Source organism: Mobula birostris, chromosome 14, assembly GCF_030028105.1.
Source record: "Mobula birostris isolate sMobBir1 chromosome 14, sMobBir1.hap1, whole genome shotgun sequence".
Lineage (NCBI taxonomy): Eukaryota > Metazoa > Chordata > Chondrichthyes > Myliobatiformes > Myliobatidae > Mobula > Mobula birostris.
The window spans coordinates 29,095,373-29,110,482 of NC_092383.1; the positions used below are offsets into that span (position 1 = coordinate 29,095,373).

Below are 15,110 nucleotides of genomic sequence, written 5' to 3' on the forward strand. Positions count from 1 at the left end.
ACAACAAACTGTGCAAATACAAAAATAAAGAATTAATAAAAAAGCAATAACTATCAATAACATGAGATGAAAAGTCTTTGGAAGTGAGTCCATGGGTGTAGGAATATTTCAATGATGGAGCAAGTGAACTTGCGTGAAGTTATCCCCTTTGGTCAAGAGCCTGATGGTTGAGGGGTAATAACTGTTCTTGAACCTGGTGGTGTGAGTCCTGAAGCTCCTATACCTTCTTCCCAATGGCAACAGCAAGAAGAGAGCATGGGCACTGGGGATCTCTTACGACAGGTGCTGCCTTCCTGTAACAATGCTTCGTGTAGATGTGCTCAGTGGTGGAGAGGACTTGTCCCATGATGCATCTCTACTTTTTGTAGGATTTTCTGTTCAACTTTGTTCTCCCGGTTTGTCCTCCCAAGAAACAATATTGCGATAAATGAAAATAATTCCTGATTGGTATCTACATGAAAAAGCTTGCAATGCAAACTTTCATGAAAGTTAAAATTTTGTGAATGAAATGAAAACCATCGTCTCTCTCATACTTGGGAGAAATAGGAGAAGTTTATTCATGCATTGTTTGTTCTATAGAAGGAGTGGATTGGCCATCACAAACACAAAGGAGCAGAGTTTCTGCTTCCTTTTATTAGGGGGTGAGGTCTTGGATCAAGTGAGGGGAAAATAATAGAGAACACTTTAAAAATGAGCCAAAACCATTTGTGTTTTCTGTAAATGTTTTCTTTGACTTATGATTCAGTTTGCCCAGCTCTGATAGTACCAGTAATCTTGTGACACCACAATCCTGCCTGTTGTGCTACTTCAGGATGTCTCTCCAAACTGTGCTCAATTTTAGGAATGGTTTAAAAGTCTTCATTTATTGGCAAGATTTCAACTTTCACTGAAGTTTGAATCACAAGCTTTTGGTGGGGTAGTACTTGAATGAACATACAATTCAAACTTCCGTGAAAGCTCCCACTTGTCAAAATGAAATGCGAACAAAAGCAATTGATGACGAGGGTCAGTTGTGGAGTGCTTCAAGTACAATGGTATCCTTTGGCAGATAATCTCTTGGAATCGTTGATGACCTGCATTCGTTCTGGGTTTGTGGGCTCTGTGACTTCTCCTTCACAGGTTTTTCTGCATTTCATGGCTGTCTGGAGAAGATGAATCTCAGTTGTATTGTACATGCATACTTTGACAAAAAAATGAACCTTTAAACCTTTAATGTAGAAACTGCAGACTCTTTTACAGGTGAGGAAGGTGGTGGCTGAAGTAAGTAGGTAGTTTGAAAGATGGAGTACTCCTATCACTACTTACACACATGCTACTTGAGGTTACTTAAGGACTTGTTAGTTGTTACTTATGGACTTGCGGTTTTCAATCCTGTCCCACATAGCCCCAGACCACCACTGGAGAATAAACATATTTTCCTAGGAGTCAGTGTGGATGTTGTGTGTAGCAGAAAATGACAGGTAGCTTTTCAAGATGACTTGCATCTCCACTTGTGCTATTAACTGTGCTAGAGACCCAGATATCTCCAAAACACAGTCATCCTGTTCCCACCCTTAAAACGCACACGTTGGATTATGTAAAGAATATCACTCATCTTTTAGATGCATAATGTCCCAAAAAATCCAATAGTTTTGTGGGACACAATCTACTCTAGTAAGACCTTGTGGACATAGTAACAATTCCTGGGTAGTTCATTATTTATCTCCAGTCATTTATTAATAACAAACATCAGACAAACTCATTTACTATTCCCATATACATAATGAACCCCTTTTATTTTTATTAAGCTGTCCTTGCATTTTCTCTTTCCAGTCTGCAGACCCACTGCCTGGTTCCAACAAAACAATGTCAGCAAAAGATGAATTTTCTTGGAGTGCAATGCCTCTGACCTGGGTGCACTGTTACTTTCTGCATTCACAAATCTGTTAGCTCATTTGTGACCTTTTAAGTTTTTTGTACTTCCCCAGACCTCTCTGGAATTGTTACTGATCCATAACATCCAAGCCTGAATGTCGACTGATTGTTCAGACATACATACAGAAGGTATTGCAGCCACGTTAATCTCTGCTCTCAGCTAGCTTCAGGAGATCGAGAAATATCTTCCAAACATCGGCTGCTTGAGATAATGTTACAATTGGAAATTCTCAGAAAACCAGCTATTATAACTCATTGGCTTGTCAAAAAATTAATTATTAAAAATTTCATATTGCATCATGGTGCAGTGATTTGATTTACCCATTTCAGTTCCTCACCAGTTTCTCTGTCTCCCGAACTCCAGAAGGAGGCTAGTGTCCATTTTTCAATCTATTTACCTTTGACAAAGTTTCTGCATGAAATCCACACTGTCCACAAATGATTCCTATAGTGATGTCCAATGTATTCCCAGCATGGTTCCTTATTAATAATCTGTCAGCTCAGCTCCGTTAGCTCATCTGTCTACTTAGACGTGACAGCTTCATAGAACATTGAACAATACAGCACAGTACAGGCTCTTCAGGCCACGATTTTGCACTGACCTTTCAACCAAGCTCTCAGATCAATCTAACTTCCCTTCCACACAGCTTTCTATTTTTCTATTCATCCACGTACCTGTCTAAGAGCCTCTTATATGTTCCTAAAGTATCTACCTCTACTGCCACCCCTCGCAGTGCATTCCACACACCCACTACTTCCTGTGCACTTCTATTGCACTTATTTCTTACTACTTAGTGAACCTAGCAATGTATATTTGTATATATCCAGGATCACTGGAATTCCTCTGGGAAAGGTATGACCTGTGCAAAAAAGATCTGTTTACACCTGAACCTGAGAGGATCAACATTTTTGCCGGCAGGTTTGCTAGAGCTATTGGGGATGGTTTAAGCTAAGTTGGCAGGGGGATGAGATCCAGAGGGACAGGGCTGAGGATGAAACAGCTGGTGTACAAGTCAACGCAATGTGCAGTGAGACTGTGAGGATGGACAGGCAGATGATAGGGCAAAATTGAGGTCAGTGGGATGAACTGAGGTGTAGCTTAGGGGCAAAATCAAAAACGGTGATGAATAGAGCACTGCGGGTGTTATATTTGAATGCACGCAGTATTTCGGATGAGGTAGATGATCTTGTGGGGCAATCAGAGATTGGCAGGTGTGATGGTGTGGGCTTCACCGAGATGCGGCTGAATGAGGATCATAGTCAGGAGCGTAACATCCAAAGATACATGTATCGAAAGGTCAGGCTGGTAAGCAGAGGGAGTGGGGTGGTTCTGTTGGCAAAAAACTAGATCAAATCCTTAGGAAGAAGTGACATAGGATTGGAAGATGTAGAACCTTTGTGGGGAAGGTTAAGAAACAGCAAGGGTAAAAAGACACTGATGGGAGTTATATACAGGCCCGAGAACAGTAGTCAGGATATGGGATATAAATTAGAAAATGCATGTAATAAGGACAATGTTATGATAGTCATGGGGAATTCAATATGCAGGTAAATTGGGAAAATCAGGTTGATGCTCGATCCCAAGAGAGGGAATTTGCAGAATCCTTGTGAGATGGGTTTTAGAGCAGCTGGCAGCTGAGCCCACTAGTGGATTCGGTGTGTAATGAACCAGATTTGATTCGGGAGCTTAAGGTAAAGGGACCCTTGGAAGGCAATGCTTATAAGATGATAGAATTCACCCTGCAATTTGAGAGGAAGAAGATAAAGTTAGATGTATCAGTATTACAGTGGAGTAAAGGAATTACAGAGGCATGAGAGAGGAGCTGGCCAAAGTTGATGGAAGGGGACACCAGCAGGGATGACGGCAGAACAGCAATGCCTGGAGTTTCTATGAGCAATTCAGAACACACAGGATAGATACATCCCTAAGATGAAGAGGTATTCTAAAGTGAAAGTGAGGCAACCATGGCTGAAATGAGAAGTCACAGACAGCATAAAAGCAAAAGAAAAGGCATATAATATTGCAAAAATTAATGGGAAGTTAGAGGATTGGGAAGGTGTTAAAAGCAACTAAAAAAGCCAGGGTGAATAAAGGAGAGTCAGTGGATATTGTTTACTTGGATTTTCAGAAGGCCTTTGACAAGGTGCCACACATGAGGCTGCTTAACAAGATAAGAGCCCATGGTATTACAGGAAAGTTGCTAGCATGGATAGAAGATTGGTTGATCGACAGGAAGCAAAGAGTCAGAATAAAGGAGGCCAATTCTAGTTGGCTGCTGGTGTCTAGTGATGTTCCGCAGGGGCCAGTATTCGATCCAATTGTTTTCACGTTATATGTCAATGATTTGGATGACAGGAATTGATGGCTTTGGGCCTCATTTGCAGACAATACAAAAATAGGTGGAACGGCATGTAGTTTTGAGGAAGAAAGGGAGTCTGCAGAATGACTTGGATAGATTGGGAGAATGAACAAAGAAGTGGCAATTGGAATATAGTGTAGGGAAGTGTATGGTCATGCACTTTGGTAGAAGGAATACAGACATAGACTATTTTCTAAACAGGGATAAAATTCAAAAATAAGTTGAGCAAAGACAATAGAGAGTCATTGTTTAGGATTCCCTAAAGGTTAACTTGCAGGCTGAGTTGGTGATAGGGAAAGCAAATGCAATGCGAATATTCATCTCAAGAGGGATAGAATATAAGAGCAATGATATGATGTTGAGGCTTTATAAGTCATTGGCAGGAGCACACTTGGAGCATTGTGAGCAGTTTTCAACCCCTTATCTAAGAAAAGATGTGTTGGCATTGAAAAGAGCCCAGAGGAGATTCACGAGAACAATTCCAGGAAGGAAAGGGTTAACATATAAGGCGCATTTGATGGTTCTGGGCCTATTCTCACTGCAGTTTAAAAGAATAAGAGGGGATCTCATTGAAACCTATCAAATATTGAAAGCCCTAGGCAGAGCGGCTGTGGACAGGATGCTTCCTATTGTGGGAGAGTCTAGGTCCAGAGGGCACAGCCTTATAGTAGAGGGATGTCCATTTAGAACAGAAATGAGAAGGAATTTCTTAAGCCAGAAGGTGGTGAATCTGTGGAATTCACTGCTATGGATGTCTACGGAAGCCAAGTAATTGAGTATATTTGAAGTACAGGTGGAGAGGTTCTTGATTAATCAGGATATCAAAGGTCATGGAAAGGCGGCAGGAAAATGGGGAATAATAAATCAGCCATGATGGAATTGTGGAGCAGAGTTGATGGACCTAGTTGCCTAATTCTGCTCCTATATCTTATGGTCTTATATCCACGTCATATAAGATGTTCACAAATGCAAAGTCCTCGCCCAGATCTGGGATGTTATTTGACATTATATCTCCCAATACTATTACACTCCAACTCAGCCAGATGAGAATCCTACCCATCTCATATCAGGACATTGAGCATACTTTCACTCAACCCAAAGTGGGTTGCCTAATTTATCCTTAATAAACTTAAGTTGCCTTTACCCATCATGTCTTAGGCCTTTCTGCATGCATCTCTTACTTTTGATAAGAAAGCTCCTAGTCTATTCCTGCACTGAGACCACACTTCTTTTTCACTTTAGTAAACTGACCTCAGTTCATACCGTTTCTACTTGGTTACCAGATCCCGATTTCTCTCAGTTATCTCCGTATCTTTCCAGCACACAAAGGTAGAATTGCTCCTTTTTTTTCTGTCCATGTGGAGCAGTCCATATGAATTCACAACTCCTTTGCAGGTTCCTATTCCAGCTTAAGTCCACAGTAGATTCATCCAGGCCTGGTGATGTTTACTCCATCATGTGCTGAACTGAATCTGAGGCTGTGAGCTTGCTCTGGATGCTCCCGGCTTCATGTCTGCGAACTCATTTTCGTTCTAAATGCCATTTGCTTACTTTTATTGCTTGCACAATTTTTTTTCTCTCCCTCTGCACATTGTATGTTTGTGGGTTTTTTTTAAATGGGCTCTTTTCAGTTTCTTGTTTTATGGCTGCCTGTAAGCAGACAAATCTCAGGGTTCTATAATTTATTCATACTTTGACAATAAATGTACTTTGAGCTTTGAACTATATTTGAAAGTTTCCTGATATTTGCCCAGATCCAATCTATCTGCCACTTCATTCCCAAGTCTATCATGCTGTTTCTATTCAATGCCTACTTTTCATCAAAGGGATAAAGGATTTTGATGTTTTAGTTGTGGAAAGCCCACTGACTTTGGTGGGAGAATGCAAAACTAGAAGGCAGAAACTTATAACTGTAGCTGACTTGTTCGGGAGTGTAATTATGGAGAACTGCATTCACACAGAAAAACCATAGAAGTGGAGGATTTTCCCCCACCTGGCTGCCGGCTCTTTGGCAAGGTAAGATTTTTGTTGCTTATAAGGGACAGTGGAAGATTGGAAAGGAAATGGAATTGACGTAGCAGAGTCAATTGTGATCTCAACTGGAGCGGAACAGCTCTATTTCCTGTACTTCCTTACAATATACAGCGAAGCCATTCGCAGAGCAACCTATTCCCCTGCTAATTTAAATGCAACTTATTCCAGTCAGATTCCCATTAGCTACCCCTCAGATTCACAAGGGACAATGCATCAAAAAATCTACCAAGTTGCATATCATTGATATATGAGTACAAACCAGAGGAGCCAGAAGAAGCCCATATAGTCACAGAGGGAGGTGCAAACACTGCACAGGGAGGGCCGGAAGTCAGGGTCAAACCTGGGTTACATGAGCAGTGAGGCAGCAGCTCTACTAACTGCATCACTTTGCCACCCATGATCATGTTTGTCATATTTGTAACCATCGCTTCTTTATAAGTCAACTACAATCTTCATTTATTTAGAGAAACAGGACAATAACAGGGACTTCTGTCTTAACCAGCCCGTGCTGCTCAATTAAACCTATGTGATGCGACCAATTATCCTATGAACCTGTATGTCTTTGGAATCTTCTCTGTACCCAAAGGTTATCAAGTTTCCAACCTCCTGTTCTTTAATACTTGACTAGAATACCTTTGTACGAATAATTGCAGGAAAGTTATTATTCGTCAACTCTGTTTGGCCTTCTCCCTCACTACCAGTTTCCCTTGTTTACCATTTTCCATTGTATGCTGTCTGGTGGGATGTTGGCTGAGATCCAGCTTGATAGAAGCTGTTTTGTTTGGCTAGTTCCTAGTGTTCCAGAATGCATCTTAATCTCTCAGAAATGTGAAATAAACCATCCTTGGGACAAGACACCAAGAAGCCTGGCTTATTTCTTTTTAATCAGTAAAACAAACAGCAAGCATAAACCTGAAACTACTGCTCAAAAATAATTTATATTCATCAATAAAACACTCCAGCCTGACACTTCCCATTGCACTGATTTCTGGCTTGGTTTACCTGACTTTCAATGAATTATTCTTAACTTACTTCACTACATCTGTCTTCTAGTTGCGATTTGCACAGTCGCCATTACACATTCACTGAACAGGGACAGAGTATGTCCCTTTCCCACTCCACCTGCTCCCTGGACATACTTCTGAATCCTTCCATGCTTCAATATTGCATTCTCAACCCTTGCCTCACTCTGTATTGCATGGACATTCCGCAGAACGTTCCCATGTCTAAGCATGGCTTCCCAGAATGAACATTCCATTATACAAAATAAGCACGTTTCTCAGTTATCTCATGCACATGGAATACTTTGAAAATGTTCAGAGTCCTTTTCTCTGTTAACTAGAAGCATTGCCCACCAATACGTATACAGAGATCGCAAACTTACCGTCCATGAATTTTTCTTCACTATTTTTAATGGCTGGCATTAGGTGCTTCGGTGACCTCCCAGTTCATATAGCTAACAGGCAAGATCATTATTCCCCCTCAACTGTGAAGCTCTTTCCCTGATCCTGTAGTAAAACCTTGCATTGTAAAACAACAAACTTCCTTCCCTTAATCCTACAGGACCTTCAAAGCAAAGAGTATCAAATGACTAACGATGCTCATTGGTGCCATTTCACTCTTGGGTCCTTCAGTACTACACTGAAGTTACAAGAGCATGCTCGTCCATCTCCCAGTGAAAGCCAGGAATATGGGGCGGGGGGTCACTTTCATCCTCATTGCTTATAGAGAGCTTCCAGATTGGGATTGTGTACCTCAGTAGAAACCACCTCAGGTTCTATTTCAACATAGCAAAATACTTCGATTTCCTTAAGTTGCCCATTTAACAGATGGAAAATCACCTTCCCACCATTCAACCCATATCAACAAATTTCATGACATATGCCAGTGTTATTAAACCTGATTTCGATTCTGATATCTACACTCCTATTTCTTAACACCTGTATTTTTCTTTATATTCTAGTTGGTTACAGCTTTTACATAATTTATTTCAGAATAATACTTTATATACTTGAAATTAGCGATTGCTGTTGAACCTGTAGAAGCTGCGTGTATTTTTAGCAAGAAGATCTTATCATAACCCACAGACTTTAATTTCAAATTAATGTTGAAAACACAAGTGGGAAGCAATAGAACTGCAGTTTGACAATTACTCAGTCCTTTTCACTCGTTTCTCCTCAAAGCAAGCCGACTCCATCCATGTGCCGCAATGAATTTTCATATACTGTAGCCCAACAGCTGATTATCCCAGATATTAACTGTGCAGGAGAAAAGCTTTATAAGATTTTGCCCCCATTCCAGGTCTTCATTCATTTATCTGTCGCTCATTCAACCTCCCTCAAATTTTTGCCACCAACTATTCATTTTCCCCATCATTAGCACTCCCACGTGGGCACAATTGCAATCAAGATCGATTTTCCAGTCTTGCAACCCAACCGAGCTCCAGCTACCCCATGTCACTCAATGAGCTCAATCCACTTGGAAGCTCTGTGCATTCAGGGAACATTTCACTTGATTTTTCTCACCGCAATTCAAAACCAGAAATATTTCTAATAAAGCTCAGCTGTAATTGACCCCACAGCACCCCAGGCAATGAATTGGCAGGTGATTCTGGGAAGTAATTACGAAGTTGCAATTCAATAGCTAATTGGAGAAATATTACAGCTTTGACTCTTGACTGATGAAAGGCAAGCAATTGCATTTCTTAAACCACAATCTGGTTCCTTTACTACCTCAATACCGCTATATATTTGCTATATGTCTTCTAATATCATGCCACAAACAACACCTGTTTCTTCTCAAAATATTTTCAACAAGACCAAATATGCAATACCAACTATCACTGAATTATGGCCCATATTATTCTCCTAGTCTAAAATTGCATCAATTAGGAACAAAGTTTAAACTGGCCAACTCTTTTAATTCCAGATCTCTGTGAATATCAGAGGGACCAACTTGTTATCACATCAGTCTATACTGAATTCAAACGCAATGACCAGAAATGAAAATGACTATATTTACAGTCTACTGTGGGGCTCCAGAATTAGACTACTGATACACTTCTGTTTAACTCATCTGATTATTAAGACAGACCACGACCAGGCAGGCATACTTTATTTTATTTAGTTACTTTATTTATTAAGATACAGCACGGAGGGCAGAGCTTAGTTAAGATGGCGCTAAATGGCGACTCCTTTGCTTGCATCCTCGGAAACAGCTCTATTTCCATCTTTGTTATCTCTTTTTTCCCTTTCAAGGTTCTTTTGAAGACCCTGTCCTGGAGTTACACTTTGACTTCGGTTCTTTGTGGGAATGGGACACTCTCTCAGGGCCTCACAACCAGCCACATTTCGATATGCCAAGGACGCGGCCTGAAAGACTAGCGCGCCTTCAGGGTCCCGGATTTTCATGGCTCTTGAAATCGGCTGATTCAGGACTAGTGCTGCCACCTAATGCGTCATGGGAGAACACAGAAGACTGGAAGCAGCGAGCGTGCTGCTGGCTGCGTGGCCAGAGACCTGAGTTCTTTGGGCACAGGGCTCAGAAAAAGCAACATAACAGGCTTCTAACACCATAAATCAGAGAGTTGTTTGTTAAGTCTCCCCTCTTGCTATGAAATGGGGACACCTCTTTCTCCCTTATTAGGAAGAGAGAGACCCTGTGTTATGTGGAATACTGGGTGAACAAGTAGTCTTTGGGTACTGCAAGTCTGTGTCCTTATTGATGCTTTGCTGCATACTTGAGAGCTCGGTGGGGGTTGCCGATGCTTTTTTTGTTGACGGGGGCATCGTTGCCTTGCTGCTTCTAGTGCATGGCAGGGGTTGGCTGGGGGGTCTTTGGGGTTTTAACATTTAACTGTCATTCATTCTTTGGGGCACTCCGTTTTCGTAGATGTTTGCGAAGAAAAAGAATTTCAGGATATATACTGTATGCATTTCTCTGACATTACGTGTACCTATTGAAACCTATTGACCTATTGGAGTAGGCCCTTCCGGCCTTTCAAGCCGTGCTGCCCGGCCACCCCAATTTAACCTTAGCCTAATTGTAGGATAATTTACAACAACCAATTAACCTACCAACTGGTACATCTTTAGGCTGTAGGAGAAAACCAGAGCACCCAAAGGAAACCCACGAGGTTAAGGAGCGAACACATAAACTCCTTACAAACAGCAACTGGAATCCAGCCATCCAGTCAATCTAACACATCCTTCCATAAATTGTCTCCCCATTTTAAAGACAATCATGAGAAATTTCAAAAAATCACAAATAAAAACATGCAGTTCTGTAGACTGGGGAAATTTGCATCTGCTGCAGAACAAGGCAAATAATATAACAGCGCTTTGAATCACTGTACTCTTCCCTACACAGCCCGAGATTTTTTCAGTCACTGATTATTGTCCATTTAAAGTAATCTGCCTGCTATGATCTTCTCTTTTCTGCCATTTCAGACTGATGCAAATGATCAGCTTGGGAGTTCTCCTGCTGTGCTTAACCAGCATGACTGAAAACAGATTATCACACAACCCCAGTGTTTACAAATTGGTTGCCACTTTTCATCATGACTATACTGACTCCAATTTTACATCATTGGCTGGTAAGCAATGTGGGACAAAGGGAGAAGAATCTCTTTATGGAAATGGTGCATCCAATCATTTATTTATTAACATCAATTTTTGAAGTAAAGTGATGTGACACTTTGGTTGTGGATGCTCGGTTAACTATGAACAAGGCCAAGATCAATAGATACAGACAACGCTGGAATCACTAGGCTTGTCAAGCAGCATTTGTGGAAACTGAAAGCGAGTTTTAACAATTCAGATCCAGGAAAGAGAAAACAAGTTAGCTTTCAGTGGCAGAGGATAAGGGTAGGGAGAGATGAATTAGACAAAGAAAACATCTCTGATTAACAATTATTTTTTTTTAATTTCTCCAGAGATCAACAATGTTCTGGTGAATAATCATTGCTACATCTAATGAAAGACTGAGGAGTTTGCCCTCATCTCTCCAAAGCTTGGATACATTACACTAAATCTGGCTACTCAAACTAGTTAGCAGAGAACAAGTGCATAATATCTAAAATATTTCAATTCTTCTTTCAATGACGTATGCAGTAGCAGCAAAGGCAGAATATTTTGAGGATGCTTTAGCTTGAAAGGATGAAGATGTGGATGGATGCATTGAGATATAATTCAGGCATAATCTGACAGAATGCCTGAACAGGCTCAATGGCTGAGTTGGTGACTTGTGTTCAAATGTTTGAATATAAGGTCAGCATACAAAAGGAGTCTGTTCTCATGCCAGAGTAACTGTACCATAAATACAAAAACTGGACTCACTGAAGTTGGAAGGACAAGAGCTGATCTCACTAAGTCACTTATGATTCAGACAGGAATTGACGTGGTAGATGCCAAGAAGCTGCTAGTTTCACAGGATGGAGAATTAGGGTGTGCAGCCTCAGGATACGAGGCTGGCCATTTAGGAGGAGAATTTTTTTATATGCCAAGGGTTTTCAGTGTTTGTAATTCTCTCCTCCAGATGGTTGTGGATACTCAGATGCTAACTATGTTCAACGTCAAGAGCAATAGATAAACACAAATTGTTCTGCAGATGCTGGAGATCTTGGGCAACACACACAAAATGCTGGAGGAACTCAACAGGCCAGGCATTATCTATGGACAGGAATGAACAGTCAACAATTCAGGCTGGGACCCTATATCAGAGCCTTCATGAATCCTGATGAAGAACCTTGGCCCTTTTCGGTGACTGTTTATTCACCTCCATAGATGCTGCCTGACTTGCTGAGTTCCTCCAGTATTTTGCATGTGTTGCTTGAGCAAAAGATCTTTGGATGCAATGAGTCTCAAGTTTACATGGATTGGGCAGCAAAATAGAAGAGGCACAAGGTTGTCATGATCTCACTGAAAAGAACATAAGTTCAAAGGGGCTCTCCTCCTTCTGACAATTCCATTCCAACTTGCATCTTCACCACATCATTGAAGCCTGACATCTCATTCCAGCAAATCCTCTCTATTTCCACTCTAAGACTCTTTCATTCTTTCTCAGATGTGCCCCCTGTATCTGGACACAATAAGGTAGCTGCATTTTGTAACACAAAGCAACTACATCTGTAAAGGATGAACAATAAAGAGAGGAAGAGGGAGACTTAGGGTGTCAAAAGAGCATAAAAAAAAGCAGGAGTTGTCCATCTGGTCCTTTGTGCTGGTCCCAGCATTCAAAAAGACCGTGGCTGATCTTTAAATTCACTGCCTCTTTCTTGTTCTAACCCACTATTCCTAGAGTCCCTTAATATCTGCAATATAACCCGTCTTCAATATACATAGCAGTCACAGGCTCCTGAACCTCTGCGCTCTAAAAAGAGGTTTATTCTTATGTTAGTCTCAAATGTCTCAAGACTGTAATTCTTGGTTCTGGACATCTCAGCCATAGGAAATGTCATCCCTTCTCAGCCCCATCAAACCCTGAAATAAATGTTATTTAGCAGAGTCACTGCCTCACAGCGTTATCAACCCTGGCATAATCCTGAGCTCAACTGCTTTCTGCATGGTGTTTCCATTTTCTCCCTGTGACCATGTGGGTTTTCTCTGTATGCTTGTGCTTTCTCCCATGTTTCAAAAACAAGCAGGTTGAGAGAGTAATTGGCCCTGAGGTCTGCAGTCAAATGGCAGAACCTTGCAGGGGGTAGGTGGGAATGTGGGCTAAATATAATAGGTTTGGGTAAGACCAGTGTAAAGGTGAGTGGTTGATGGTCAGAGCAGAGTTGATGAGCTTACAAGCCCATTCCAGTGTTGTATCTCAACGACTCAGTGAAATATGTATGTTTTAATGAAACTCTCATTCTTATGACATAATCAAGTATTGGCCAATCAGCTTAATCATATAACAAACTCACCCAACACTGGTATCTAACTGCTGAACCTTTCCCAGACTTACTTAGATTTATTTATTTAGAGATACAGCACTTCCAGCCCAAACAGCCTGCCCAATTACACCCATGTGACTAATTAACCTACTTAACTGATACATCTTTGGAGTGCTGGAGGAAACCCATGTGGTCATGGGGAGAATGCAACACCTTACAGACTGTGGCAGAATTGAACCGAAGTCTCTGGCACTGTAACAGCATTACATTACCTGTTATGCTACTGTGCTGCTCCATTTCTTTCATCACTCTTCTATCCAAACATAACCTCCCATAGTTCAGGAGACCAGAGAAACTACACACAATAATCTTGGTGTTATTTCACCATGGTCCTTTGTAATTCCAATTTAAGATTTGACATGGGGACAGCAGAATTTGATAGGGTATACAGGGTAAGATGTCTCCACGAGTGGTCGACTAACCTGAGGGTCTCAAACGTAAATAGCCACAGATAAATCCAATCGTTATTAATTAGAATTTCAGTGTAAGAGGCTAGGTAGTGGAACACATTACCACTTGGACTGGATGAGGGAAACAGCTTAGAAATATGAACAGAAAACTGTAAAAGTACAAGAGAGAAGACACAGAACATTATCTTGAAATTGCAATGTGAAAAGGTGGAGAGACTCACATGAGGCACAAACAACACCTAAACTTGTTAATACTTATCACATTTAAATTCCGATAATTCGGCAACCAACTATTAAAAATTACTGATGATTTTGCATCTAGCTTAGTACTCAGCATTCAGTACTGGTGAGAAGTCGTGAACTACCCCAGTGCCTCGTGAACTCCAGCTGAACCTGAAGTTGCAGGATTTAGAACCAACAACAATGCAAGTGAGCAACTTGGATAGAATGTGTAGGTGGTAATGATTCTATGTGCCTTTGTCGCGGCAGAGATCACAACTTTGGGAGGAGCTTTTGGAGTACCCCGGAAAAGGACTGCAGTGGATGGCATGAGCATCAGATGCAAGTATTCATTTTTGGCATTTGTTGTCAGGTGAGCAATTGGGAGGTTCAACAATCTCATCAAGATCTGAGACTACTAGAATATTATGGAACATGGACGCAGCATTAACTTATCTTGTGGAACATGGAAGCAGCATTAACTTGTCTTGATGGCTGGTAGCGGGTCAATGACCTTTTATTTTCCCCAGGAGTCCACAGTCCTTAAATTTCCCAGTAACCTGCCAGAACCACGCATTCCCACTGCTTCCTCAACGTGTGTCAAGGCTCACAGCAAACACAAGATCTCTCTCCGGCCTTCCTCTTCCAAAGCAGCATTCAAATGCCAAGGAAACCTTCTTCTCCCACCTGTCAAAACTGTACCTCCTCTTTAAGAGGCTTAGTTTAAGCCATGTGGCGGCTTCAGAATCAGAACTGGAATTAGCTGGTTTCCAACCAACGAACAGTACGGTTTACTCAGGCTAAAAGCTGCAATTGTTACTAAGCTCAGACAGAATGAAGGTAGCCAGCTACTTGCATTGCATTAAACAGACAGAATCTGACAGGCAGAGATTGTTACAGGATTTATCATTTAATCCCCAGTTCTTTGTGAACAGAAATTCTCATTCTGTTCCATCAGATTTTTATGGAGTGTAGATCAGAGGCCCTTCAGCCCATGATGTTGCACCGAACTAATTTTAAATGCCTTGCTATACTAGTTCCATATGTCCACATTCCTCCATCCCCTGCACTTTCATGCACCTACTTAAGAGCAACTTAAATGTCTCCATCATATTTGCCTCCAGCACCACCACTGGCAGCATTCCCCAGATGCCCACAATTCTCTATGTAAAAAAACTTGCCAACACTTCTCCTTTGAATTTACCCCCTACCCCCTCTCACCTTAAATGCACA

General features: G+C 41.3%; 1 protein-coding gene across 14 annotated transcripts in view; it reads right to left on the bottom strand.

Annotated features, from left to right (window-relative positions):
- Positions 1-15,110, bottom strand: part of LOC140209797 (multiple C2 and transmembrane domain-containing protein 2-like) — a 485,848-nt gene that overhangs the window by 188,738 nt on the left and 282,000 nt on the right. The window lies entirely within an intron of this gene.